Source organism: Zootoca vivipara, chromosome 3 (genome assembly GCF_963506605.1).
Source record: "Zootoca vivipara chromosome 3, rZooViv1.1, whole genome shotgun sequence".
Taxonomy (NCBI): Eukaryota; Metazoa; Chordata; class Lepidosauria; order Squamata; family Lacertidae; genus Zootoca; species Zootoca vivipara.
Window position 1 is genome coordinate 47,476,657 of NC_083278.1, and position 13,010 is coordinate 47,489,666.

Below are 13,010 nucleotides of genomic sequence, written 5' to 3' on the forward strand. Positions count from 1 at the left end.
AAAGAAACTGCAGTGTCATTTCCCCAGCGAAGAAAACCAACCAACGCCCCCCTTCCTTCCCTCCCCCTTCCCCGTCTGAATTCCCTCAGGATCAAGCCTGACGAACCAAAGTGAAAGTGAATGAATCAAGTAGCTCCCCCCCCCACTCCTGCTTCCCCTAAACAGGAAAGCGCGCGGGGGGGGGGTGAAGAGAGTGGCACGTGACAGACGAGAAACTGCCCAATCAGAGGGGGATTTGGGAAGGAATGTGGAGTGTGTTTTTAAACTAAAAGGCAAAAAAAAGCAAACCCAACAACAACACGCACACGCACACACACCACTGTCAATGTTAGACTGCCCGGGCGAATAGCTAGCTGGGCGCGTGGTGGCTTGTGCTGAGCGAGCTTGTCCGCGAAGGCTCGCAGCTGCGCCTCTGCCCCTCTTTCCCACACACCCCGCGCGCACCAAAAGGCGGCTTTGAAGTGCCCCGCTTGTGTGCGTCGCCTCGCTCTCCTCTTCGCCACCCACCCACGAGGCTGACGCTCGCAGGGGTCCTCTCACGCACGCGAGCACACGGGGGCGGGCGGGGGGGTCTTGTGTGTACGAGCGAGCGAGCGAGAGAACCCGCCTCGTCAACTCGGGAAGCAGAGGGCATGAGAGGGAACCTCCGCTCGCAGGGAAGCTGCTGCCCCTTCCTCGGAGGAGAACGAGGACGCCTCATGTTCTCCACACATGTCTGACTGGGGCTTCTTCCAGCCGAGATATAATAGAGCCTCTATATAACCCTCAATATCCCAGGAGGGGAAGCGTAGGGGCAGCACGGTGCCCACCTCCTCCTGCTCCTCTCCAGCTTCGCTCTTCCCGGCCCACCCTCCGCCTCTCTCCTCGCGCGCCTTGGTCCCTGTTTGCGAGCTCGGCGGGCTGTGCCAGAGCAGCGGCTGCCGGCGTCTTGGCGCGCTTTGTGCGCGATGCTGCATTTGCCTGCTAGGGAGATGGGGCCGGGGCTTCCTGCTCTTGGGACACAGCCTAGTGGGAAGAGTCGGGTAAGTCGCCCCGGTGGTTGCTCGTGTGGATGCATGATGATTGATGCTGGCATTGCGGGGTGGGGGTCGGGGGTCGGTTGTCCAGCGCGTCTGATCCTGAAGTTAATCGGGAATGGAGTGGGAGGAAAGGCACGGGGCTCTGGGTGGAAGATGCGTGTTTATTAAACTTCCTGTTCGCACGTGCCTGGGAATTCCATCAGGTTCACTCCTGAGCAGACCGCGCTGCACAAGACCGCCTCGTCGGGCAAAGCTTAGAGTTTAACGGATAGGCTGCAAGAATTGTGAACTTAAATACTTTCTGCGCACATGTGCCGTTTACTTAATTTACCTGTGATTAAGAGACTTGCTTCCAATGGTGCACGCTTAAGATCACAGCCTTCCTTTTTATTTTCGCGTTTTTGGATCATCAGGCTGGGTGTGTGGGGGTTTGGTATTTGGTTTTTAAACTTTTTTTTTAAAAAAAAAAACCTTCCCCCCGAAACAAAATATAAAAAAATCCTTCCAGTAGCACCTTAGAGACCAACTAAGTTTGTCATAGGTATGTCTACCCTCATCTTTGTTTTTTCTGATTTTTTGGTTTCTAAGGAACCTCTCTCCAACCTCAGTGAAGGTGTGTTTGTGTAACCAGACACTGAGACTTGCTGTCTGATAGAGAATTAACTCAGACCCCACCAAAGCTTACTTTGAATTCAATAGAGGTGTTTGTTTTTCAGGTCTAAAGCTCCAGACCGAAGGGGGGAGGCGTCCAAAGAATCCACCTGAAGAAAAAACCACCGGGAAGATCTTGAAATCCTTTCTTGAAATCCTACTGCATTTTGGAGCAGGTGGGATGTTTTCTGCTGGAGGTGGGGAGCAGGGAAGGATTCTTTTTGTTAAAAAGAAAAAGAAATATTGATTCAAATGTATTTCACATATCAGATCTGTTAGTTTAGGGCAGTCAGTCTCTCTAGGATTAACGTGTGATTTTTGAGGAACCGCTGTTGCTCAACCCATAAATAAAAGTGGAGATGGTGGCACTTTCGTCTGGCTTCTGGTAAAAAGAGAGAACAAAAACATTTAATTCCTTCAAGGCACCATCCATTCGTGCAGGAGGGTGGAGCATGTGGGAGAGACAAGGAGTTTAACTATTAACCTTTATTGGGAATTTATAAATGAATTTGAGATTTCTCTGGCCTTTCCCATTTTTGTTTGCTCTCCTTGCAAGATTATGGCAGATAAAATTTGTGGCCGTGCTATTTAGGAAATGGAAGACTTTACTGTTGACCAGTAAGAATAATATGTCAACAGGAAACATCCTGTTTGTATTGTTCAAACAGTAGGGAATTAACTGGTTTGAAATGTGAAGTGGGGACAGAGCGGGGGGGGGGGGGGCTGCAAAAGAAAGTGGCTGAGTGAAAATTATATTCTGTTCTATTAGGATTCTGTTTGCTTTTCCCCTTAGATCATTTGCTTGAAACCCCAAAAAAGAAGATTTTGAAAAGGTAAGACATGCTTTAACCAAAGATTAAAAATCAAGGCCATGACATGTGGCTACTTACTATCGCTGTTAACTTTCTCTGTTTGTTTAGCTGATCTCCTGAACAAGAAGATGCATTTCATAAAAACAAATTAGCTACAATGTATTTAGCAAATATGTTATTTCCTTTATTTATACACATTTTAACACTGTGTATTAAACACTGTAGTCTGTGAGTGCTGCCCCCCCTTTTTTTGGAAGTACATAATTGAGAAATGGAATGAAAAGGAACACATATTAATTATTGGTATCTTAATTAAAGTGTCCATCTTGACACCTAGGAGTTGAAGTAAAATAAACTTTTCGTTGTGGTGTAAACGTACATGCTCACTGTCTTCAGTATCAGAACTACTGAAAGCTCTAGAGTTGTTCATCAGGGACCAATAAATCATACTTAATATATTTTAATATGAGAGTACTTAACATAGTTGTTTCTAATGGATTATTCAATGGCTGCAGGCTAGTGCGTAGTTAAGCTGCTATCGTCTGTCACTGCATAGGACTGTAGCCAAAAATAAAGTGTCTCGGAAGGTTCTTTGGTAGCTTCTTTGTGTCCTAGTGGGGCAAATCATAACAAATGACATTGTTTATTGTCAGTATATACTGTAAAGATTATCTGTTACATTTTGTTCAGCTGCAGTTAAGTTTCATTCATTTAATTTTTAATTTTCACGTGGCTGTGGCTGCCAACAGCAAGTGGACTCATTTACTGAGCTGAAGAATTTGGGCATGAAGCCAATCTAAGCAGTGTAAAATCACATGGATAATATTATCTATCAAGTCTTTATCATACAGTAGTTGACTTTAATAAGCGGAGGCTGCAGTCCAGCCACACTTCCTTGAAAGTTAGTTCCATTTAACATAGTGGGATGGATATCCTTTTGAATATATATGTGTGCAAGATCCGGCTGTGTGTGGCCTACAATCCTGTGTGTGCTTACTCATGAGTAAGTCTTGAGTTCAATGGGGATTACTGATTTATGAGTAGGCTGCAATCCTATGTACAATTGAAATATTGGCTCAGTTCTAAACTGCCTGCTCAAGAGAATTCGACTGTAGGTGAGGGGGAAAAATTAATTTAGTCTTGATGCTGTAGCAGAAGATTGCAAATTATTTGACAAATATGATCTACATATGATAGTTGAAAAGTAATTTATACTTATGTTTATTTGATTCATTATATTTCTGTGCCAATTTTCATTAAAATAAATACCATTTTCAACACTTTTTCATATTTTTAAAATTATTGTTCGTACCTTTAGACATATTTGCTTTTGGAAACATTTTTTACCCCTCAAAACACTATCTTTAGTAGACTAATACAGAGCAAACAACTTAATATTTATTAATTTGACAACTTGGTGAATGGTGCAGAATATATAATGGTATAAATCTGATTTAACTGGAATTACTGTAATAGCAAAATTCTACTGATGCAAGATTTCAGAAATTAGGCGTTACTTAGGAAGATGCATCTGCTTTGTTAATACAGGAATGCATGCTACAGAAATGTTACCTAAAACAATTATGTAACAGTTTCTAAGTCACACTTTGACTGAAAAAAATGTAATGAATTACCTGCTTAGTCTCATTGAATACATAGCTCAGTTCCCTGCAAGAAGAACATTAAAAAAGGTTGTTTTTTTCTAAATTCATCTGAGTAAACACTATCAATTTTAATAGTTGTAAATATTTCAATATTGCTCTAGAGATTGTATTACGTGTACAAATGTGCATTAACTTGAATAGATTACTACCAAGTTGCAATGAGCCAATACTGGGCTAAATGTCCCATTATTGATCTTTGATATGACTAAGAAGTAATTTTATTGCCACCCAACACAATATGATGCGGTCAATCAAATGTAACAATATTTAGTCTAACACGCAAGAGTGAAAACTTATCAAAGATCTGCTTGTAATAGAGTATAAATAAATGAAGATGTATAGTTGCTTAACAGAGGTTTACAGTAGATTTTTACAGAAGGCCTGGGAGTAAAAATGTTTTTTTTTTTTTGTTCTTGTTATTTTTTTAACAAACTCATATACAGTGTCTGATGTAATTGGCACTGAAATGCAACCATGTAATTACCAAGGCAAACAACAACAACAAAAATCCATACGGGAAATGTAATTGCTCTTGTATAGCAGAAGTATTAATTTCATTCCCTGGTGCTACAGATTAAGAGGTGCAATCCATCTAATTTGGACAAGCCTTCAGCATAAGCCCCTTTGAAATGATCAGAGTTTGTGGTTGGTAGACTGCTCTCTAAGTGATTCCATCTGATATGAATATAAATATCTGATAACTGTGCGTGTAAGCATTGTAAATCAACATAATTTATTTTCTTGGCACTGGAAGGTTTAAATAGCATGTCGATTATTTTCCATCGTTTTCGCTACTTAAAGGCAACCTGTGGTAAATCGCTGTCACTGAGTATTGGTTTTACAAGTTGAGCAGTGTTACTGCTCTGTATCTCTTTTTTCCCCTGCAGCCTCCCCACCCTCCTTGTTTCCTTTTTCTGCTGGTAATCATCTCAGTTTCTTTAAAATTGGTGCCTTTTCCTTCTTAGTTTGAATGCTAAACAAATGTTTGCTTCTCCAATTATTCTGTGTTTGGGTTGTCTTTTCAGTCCACAAGGCATGTGCCTAAGCATGAAACAAGATAGGTGCTGCAGTAGTACTGATCCTTTGCCACAAGCCCTAATAATATTTAAATAGAAGTACAATATACTTCCTGATGAGCGTGTTAATGGTCTCTGCCATAACAATTTATTAGATTAGCATTGCTCTTAGGAAATCATTCCTACCGGTATAACAGAAGTTAAATTGCGCTACACTCGATTCCCCCCCCCAAATGCAGTGAAGAGATTACACATTACAGTACATAGCAGACTTTTTGGCCTCATCACAAACTGCTTTTGATACTCCCTTTTGAATTTCAAAAGCAAGTTGGTACGAAACAAAATTAAAATGCCCTGTGGAGCACACAGGGCTGATTTATACAAGACATGGGAAATGCAGAGGTAAAATCCATAAGTGTACATGATTCCATGTGGCCGATGTAAAACGTTCCTAATTGTGGTGCTAGCCCATTGGTTTCCAAACAGTTTATCCCATTAACCACTTGAAAATTGCTGAGAGTCTTGGCAGACCACGTAATTATTTTTCTGCCTGTTACAGCAATTGTAATGTGCTGTTCAAAATGCTGTATGATTTTTTAAATAGTATTATTTTTGCTTTTCATTCCTGATATTGAATTCAAATAGCAACACAATAAAATACATATAAGAAGCAAAAGAAGTACGGTAATACAATTTTAAATCAATAGGAATATTTAATGCCAACATGTGCCACATTCCATCTGAAAGCATCTCATAAACCACAGCTTGGGAACTCCCATTCTAGCCCCTTTGCAAGGTTCATTCTGCTGCTAGCCATCCCTGGAGGGAAGCCCTGCTGATGTTTAGCCACTGCATACCAAGCAGCCTTCAAAACCTGCAATATAAATTTGTTTTGAATGGTGGTCCTATGTCCACAGCGTGCATCTTCTCCCTTGGGTTATAGCTTGGTTATAATTAGTAAGAATCACAATTTAGCAACTGATAGAAAGTTTTACAATAATTGTCTCTTATGGAAAGTTGGAAATGATTAGATATGTATGTACTATGAAAATGAAAAGCATACTTGGTAGCTAGTGTTTACTTGATGGGACAATAACTGCTGGGATAATATTTACATTAACCGCAGTAGAAATTTCAATTCATAAGTGAATTGTTTTTCGATTGGCAAGGTGCATTGTAGAAATCTTGGACTTAATCCTTGGTTGGTATCAATTTTCCTATTTTGATTGGAAGTGATGTATGTAGAGAGAGACTAATATCAGAGTAGGTTAGTCTTGTATTTGTTCTAGGATTAAACTGTTTTCCTTTAATGTATTTGCCAATACATTAAAGTTTTGCTATGATCTTTCAATCTGCATTCCAGAAGCATACAAGCATAAAAGGAGGATTTCCATCTCCCCTCCTCATTCACCTTACCTATGCAGTCATTGGTTGACTTTTGTTTTAGGCTAAGGCATATGTTACATTAATCATATCTTCTATAATCCCCCTAAAAGCCGTTCAAAGTTTGTGCCCTCCTTAAAGTCAGACATTTTTAATCACACCTGAATAGTAGCTTCTATATATTTAGAAGCGCTCCAGCCCCGTCTAGTTTACCAGATGTAGGTGTGTTATAAGTGGTTTCCTGATAATACTGTGTTTGTGATTAAAGGTTCCTAAACACTCATGTTGGCAACCCTCTTATTATCAGCTTGTTTGATGTAATAGAGTTTAGGGACTGCCCAGTACATAAGCCTGTCTCTGCAAAAATTTGTCTGCATTAGTTCAGGAAAACATCCTTTTTGAATTGTCACAACCACTATGGGTTAAAATAAATCAAGACTCCCAATTTGTAAACCTTCTGTACTAAGAAAAGTATAGGTCAATAGGAAACAAATGGAGGCATTATTTATTTCTGTTAGGTTTTGAGTACTTGTGACAAGAATTGTGAAAACCAGTCTTAGCAGTTTCAGAGTATCTAGTTTTAATTAGGAATAACCCTAATTAATGTGTACTTTAAATGATCAATTTACTTGAAAAATGTTAATTAGGAAAAATGCAAAAGAGAAAGGCTTTTGAAGGGTAAGTGTCTTGTGGGAAAGATATATTATATATATATTTATTTGAAAGCAGGTATCACTATCAACCTTCCTTTTTTCTGTTTATCTGCTTTCCTAATAGTAAGTTTTCAGTGAAACTGTAAAAAGGGGGAAAATACAGTGTATAATATTGCAGTACCTGTGTCTGAAAAATACCAAGTGGGCAATTTCATGCATTCTTTAAATAAATTATCTGTTTTTGCTCTTTCTCATGATGGTCATTTTATTCTCTTACCTCTTTTACGGCTACACTAAATACTATCTGCAGTCGTATATATATTATTATAACAATCTTCCATTTAGTTTAACATTTTGAAATTTTGGAAAATATGTGCAAGAGGATTTCCCAATATTTGTGGAGTTACTCTGTTTATAAGGAGGGGGAGAAGAAACCCCAAACAACTTCTTGCTGTCACAGATTTTTCAACAAACAATTGAATTTCTCCTAGCCAAAAACAATAGACTTATAACTATGTCCTATTGCAATGAATGATACATGGCAAGAGTCTGTTTTTTCTTGATGTGGTAGATTGTTTTAATGATAAATAACAATATAGACCCTGAGATTAATCTGTGGTCCAAAAATATTCTGTTTCAGGATAGCCTACCTGTGTGTTCCTTGTCTTGAAATAATATATTTTAATAGTACTAACTCAGACTTCAACGTCTAGTCCTATGGAATAGTCCGATATTTCATATCAGATTGGTGTTGTGCTGTTTGTTTGTTTGTTTGTTTTCTTGCTTGCTTTCTTGCTTGTATATTCCTTGCATTCCTTTATTGCTTCTTGATGTATGTACACATGAAAACATAATATAACTTTTCTGTGCAAATAAATATTTGCTTATTTCATACATGTTGACACTGATGATGTTTCAAAAAGATACTACACTGGATGGAATCCACTTTCTGCCCTTTCATTCAATTAAAGGTCTTTCAATGCAACAAAGTGTCTTCTACTAGAATAGGATTTTTGCCTCCTCCTTCCCAGCCTCCCCAAAATCAGCTTGAGAGAATTGTTGGGGAACTTTCAGGATAGGATGGAAGGTGGCATGAAGGAATGCCTAGGGAAGAAGGAATTGGCAGTCAGTTGCTTCCCCTCCTCTGTTGGATTAAAAGTGCATTCATGACTCCAAGGGCATAAGCTGGAATCCACCCATTTTAAGCATAGGGACTGTCCAAGGCTTGGATCTCACAGAAACAAAACAATGCAAAAAGGATATAAGCTTAACAGATTCCCCTTAACCGTATGATTTAATATCCTCACAAAGGGAGTTCAGATTCCTGGATCCGGTTATATTACAAGGTGTTTGAAAACATTGTTTAGTTTCACTTGCTACCTGCCTAGTTGTGGCTGGTGAAGGTGGAGAGATAAAGCCCAGGAGTGCAGAACTAGCTTCCAAAAACTCAGCATTGTGTGACCATTTCCTAAATATTATGTTCACTTCATAAATCCATGACCTTTAAAAAAAACTGAACCATACCCATCTTGAATTTTTACTTAGCCTAGCAAACTGCAATAATGTTCTGGTAAAGTAATGAATGAGTACTGTAGTCTCACAATTTTGTTGCATTTCTAAAACCTATTTAGTGTTCAATATCTCTTTCTCTCTCTTTTCAAACATCTCTGACTAAACAAGACCATATGAGTTTAAGATAAGTGGCATGGATTTATATGTTTTGCCTATCAATATGGCTTTTGACAAAAATGTACAGAACATGTAAACTAAATTTGACAGATAAGATAAACCATTTGCAATGCTGCTTGCTTTGATAAAGCAAAAGTCTTGAGCTGTGTTCACACATTGTGTTATATCACTTTGGGATGTTTCATGGGAAGTGATTCTTAAATAAATAAATAAATAAATAAATATTTTGTTTTATTTTTCTGTTGGAAGCTACCCAGAGTGGCTGGGGAAATCCAGCCAGATGGGAGGGGTATAAATAAATAAATTATTATTACTATTACTATTATTATTATTATTATTATTATTATTTTAAATGTTAAACAATAGTCAAACATAGATGCACAACCTGTACACTGCTCATTCACACTAAACTATAGTCAAATGTGACCTGCGAACTAGGCCTCCTAACTAATAGAGTAATTTAAAAGTCTGTTTTTATTCATAAAGATTTATAAATGGTTTACTTTTAATAAATGTCTCTATATAAAAAGGTGTCAGTGTAGTTTACTGATTGTTTTACTCCTACAAGCAAACAAGATACATTTAAAGGAAATAAAATTTCTATAAAATAGTTTCATAATTGTGCATTTATAAAAATGGTAAAGTATCACACATTTATATTGTTTATAGGAATAAAAATATTAAAAGGTCTAAAAATCATAATTAAGAGAAACACAAAATACGATAACAATATACCAGTGCCTGAAGGAGTCTCTGAATGAGGAATATGGACCTAAACCTTTAAAAAAAAAAAAAGTGCAAACGGCAGCAATGTTGCATAAGTGTTGCAAAAAGATACACCAGAACTTTTCCATTTTCCACTCAACCAGTCCCATAGGAAGTTGGATGGAGGACTGGTTAAGAAAGGGATGCATGTTGTTATTAATTTTAATTTACAGAAAGAAACACCACAGTGTTTCGCACAATAATAAAATGGAACAACAGACTGAGCTGCATCGCTTTAATTTTGGTCAGCCTTCTGCGATGAAATCCAGCTTAAAAGTGACAGTGTGCACAAGATGTTCTTAAGTTGGCCAGGATCCAAAGAACCAACAACTTTTGCATGCTCACGCATGGTTTCGGCTTGTGTTTTCTGAGCAGCACAACTTGCCCTACTCGACCCACAAATCCCACATACACAGCGCAAAACACTTTTGGAACTGAGGGGGATTGTCAAAAACTGTTGGTGATATAGGTGTATGGATAGCTTATTTTGTCCCAACCCGGAGCCAAAGAAAAAATCCATAATAATATGTGTTGTCTTTAAGGTGCCACAACCCTCTTGGTTGTTTTTGCTTTTCCCAGGGCAGGGGTGGAAGACAATAATACCACAGGACATGCTCAAGTGCATGAGTGTGCCTAAAGTATCTTTCTGGATTCCAGCCAACTCCCCCACCCCCTTGACAGCAGTGAGAAACTGATTTGGGAACTTGCAATGAATCTCAATCTGTTTTTCTAGGGTAAACGTGTTATCTAAAATCTGTCTTAACTAAAATACGACGACACCTCCCTGTGTGTCTCCTGGCCTGCCTGTCAAAATTAGCTTTATAAATCATCTTTTTATATAGGCTGTGTTTTATAAGGTGATTTAAAGTTGGTGGATAGGATTTCCCAATGATTATCTGATGTTAAATCCAGGTACTAGCTTTCTGTCCCCTTTTTGTCATTCAAAGCTGAAGGAGACAATAGGTGCTCTTTGAAATTAGAAGCTGCTGTTCCAACCTAAGTGTTTCTTCAAACGGCCTAAGGCATTGTGGATTTATGCAGATTCCTTTTTTAAAATAAAAAAACATGAAATCACAAAAAATAGTAGGAGGTTGCTGTCCGGTTAAAAGAAATTAAATTGCCCCCCCAAAATTACATCTCACCTAAGATAGTAAGAAATGGGAATAACTGTTTCTCCACTGATATTTCTACTTTTTAATTTTCTGTTTAGGCCATTTATCTCTATTGTATTTATAATAAGAGTATAAAGTACTATCCTATTCATAAGCCTTCAAAAGAAAAAGGGGGGGAAAGCCTGACCTTTGTGGTAGGGAAAAGTTATACATTATTTTCTTTCCATGTTTTTATTTAAAATATCCATCGCCTAAAACAGAAGACTTATTGCATGAGTCTTGGAAAATATGCTGTGTGCTTCTTCTTTTTTAACAGTTTGCTTTTTATGGTGGTCCAAGGAAATGGAAATTTACTGAACAATTTTTTTCCAGGGGAGGTAGTTTCCAAAAATATTTTCAGTTAAAGGAAAGGGAGATCCTAGTTATAAAACTATTTTGGTAGTTTGCATATATTGTACAACATCCTACACCGAAAGAAATGTTGAATCAGATTACTGCACATTCAAAGTAAGAAGCGTATGTATTCTTTGTGGGGAGCCTGTCGTGCTCCAGATGTTCCTAGGACTGTCATCACCTCTGACTGATTGCCATGCTGACTGGGGTTGATAGGAAATTCAACAACTTCTTGAGGGGGACAGGGTACCTTAAGGCAGATATGGGATTATAGAACCCTGCTCCCCACCCCTTCCTACAATGGGTTTTAAATGGGCATGCATACAAGCTTTGCACCAGGGCATTACAAGAAAAAGGTATGTGTGCACCTCCCATATCTTCCTCCAGTCTACCCTCTCTCCTTGGTCAACAAACAAGTATATTGTGGGTAGAGGAATGGATGCAGAAAGAGGACTCCCAGTTCCACTAACCGCCCTTCTGTATGCTGTGGTGTTCACTCACATGAACATATTGAAGCAAGCGGAAGGAGCAGGTGGAAATAATTTGTGTTATGTATGAGAATCTTTCTGTTTACGGTATCAGCACTGTCCTAGCACTGATAATATATGTGTAGCAGTAAAAAGGTAAAAGTTAAAGAACGCCTGGATGGTTAGGTTCAGTCCAAGGTGATTATGGGGTGCAGTGTCCCCAGACAGCTTTCTGGGTGTTGTGGCATGCATGACTAAATCACTTCTGGTGAAACAGAGCACCATGACAGAAGCCAGAGCGCATGGAAAGCCCTTTACCTTCCCACCGCAGCGGTACCTATTTATCTACTTGCACTGGCATGCTTTTGAACTGCTAGGTTGGCAGAAACTGGAATAGAGCAATGGGAGCTCACCCCATCGCGTGGATTTGAGCCACCAACCTTCTGATTGACAACGCCAAGAGGCTCAGTGGTTTTGATCACAGCACCACCCGTGTCCCGGTATACTGTACCATGTAGCAGTACCAGTGGGACCTGCTACAAAATGTTTTGGAATTAGTCCACACTTGGCTATGCACTTTATCTATGCATTTCACATGTGAATATTGAGTTTGCTCTTAATGTATAAGACATCAGGCTATGTACAGCTTTTCTATGAATTTGAGGTGGTAATGTAGAGCGTCCTTCTCGCTTTTTCTTTTTTGGTCCTGCCATAGAGTCTAGTCATACAAGTGTTGGTACATTTTTATATTGCTTCAAGTGAACGCCAGAAAAATCAAAACAAGGCCTGGGAATTGGGACTAGCATTGCTGCATTGAGGTGTGAGGACATTTTTGGTATAGAATAACTGAATTGTAGAGTTGTTCTAAAATAATGTGTGTTCGGGTAGACCTCTCAAAAGAAAACCTGTATGAAGTGAAACATGTTACAGTACACTGTTTGAATTCCATGGGACTGAGAGGAGGGGAGTTCCAGTTAAGATGCATGGAAGAATCTTCCCCAAGTTTCAATATGTTTGCATAGTTACCAAGCTACTCATTGTTCATTTGTAGTTCATTGGTCCAGTGGTAGCAGTAAAACAGAAATGAGTTCACAGAATCCTTGCAACAATCCTGTAAGTCAGTATTGTTACTGAGGCTGAGAGATAGTGCCTTTTCTTTGATTGGAACAAGGATTTTCCTGATTGATAACTCAGTTGCTGAAACGATATTCTACAGTCTGTATCATTAGTGAGGCGGTATGTTTTTATATAATAAGGTATAGGTAAAGGGACCCCTGACCGTTGGGTCCAGTCGCGAACAACTCTGGGGTTGCGGTGCTCATCTCACTCTATAGGCCAAGGGAGCTGGCGTTGGTCTGCAGACAGCTTCCGGGTCATGTGGCCAGC

The 13,010-nt window shown here is 39.0% G+C and overlaps 1 protein-coding gene across 1 annotated transcript in view; it reads left to right on the forward strand.

Moving 5' to 3' along the window:
* Positions 1-327: 327 nt before the first annotated feature.
* PRDM1 (PR/SET domain 1) overlaps positions 328-13,010 on the forward strand; it is an 88,654-nt gene continuing 75,971 nt past the window's right edge. The window contains exons 1-3 of the mRNA XM_035109308.2: positions 328-1,022; positions 1,736-1,846; positions 2,464-2,503. The gene's annotated coding sequence lies outside the window, so the exon portion shown is untranslated. The remainder of the gene's footprint in view (positions 1,023-1,735; positions 1,847-2,463; positions 2,504-13,010) is intronic.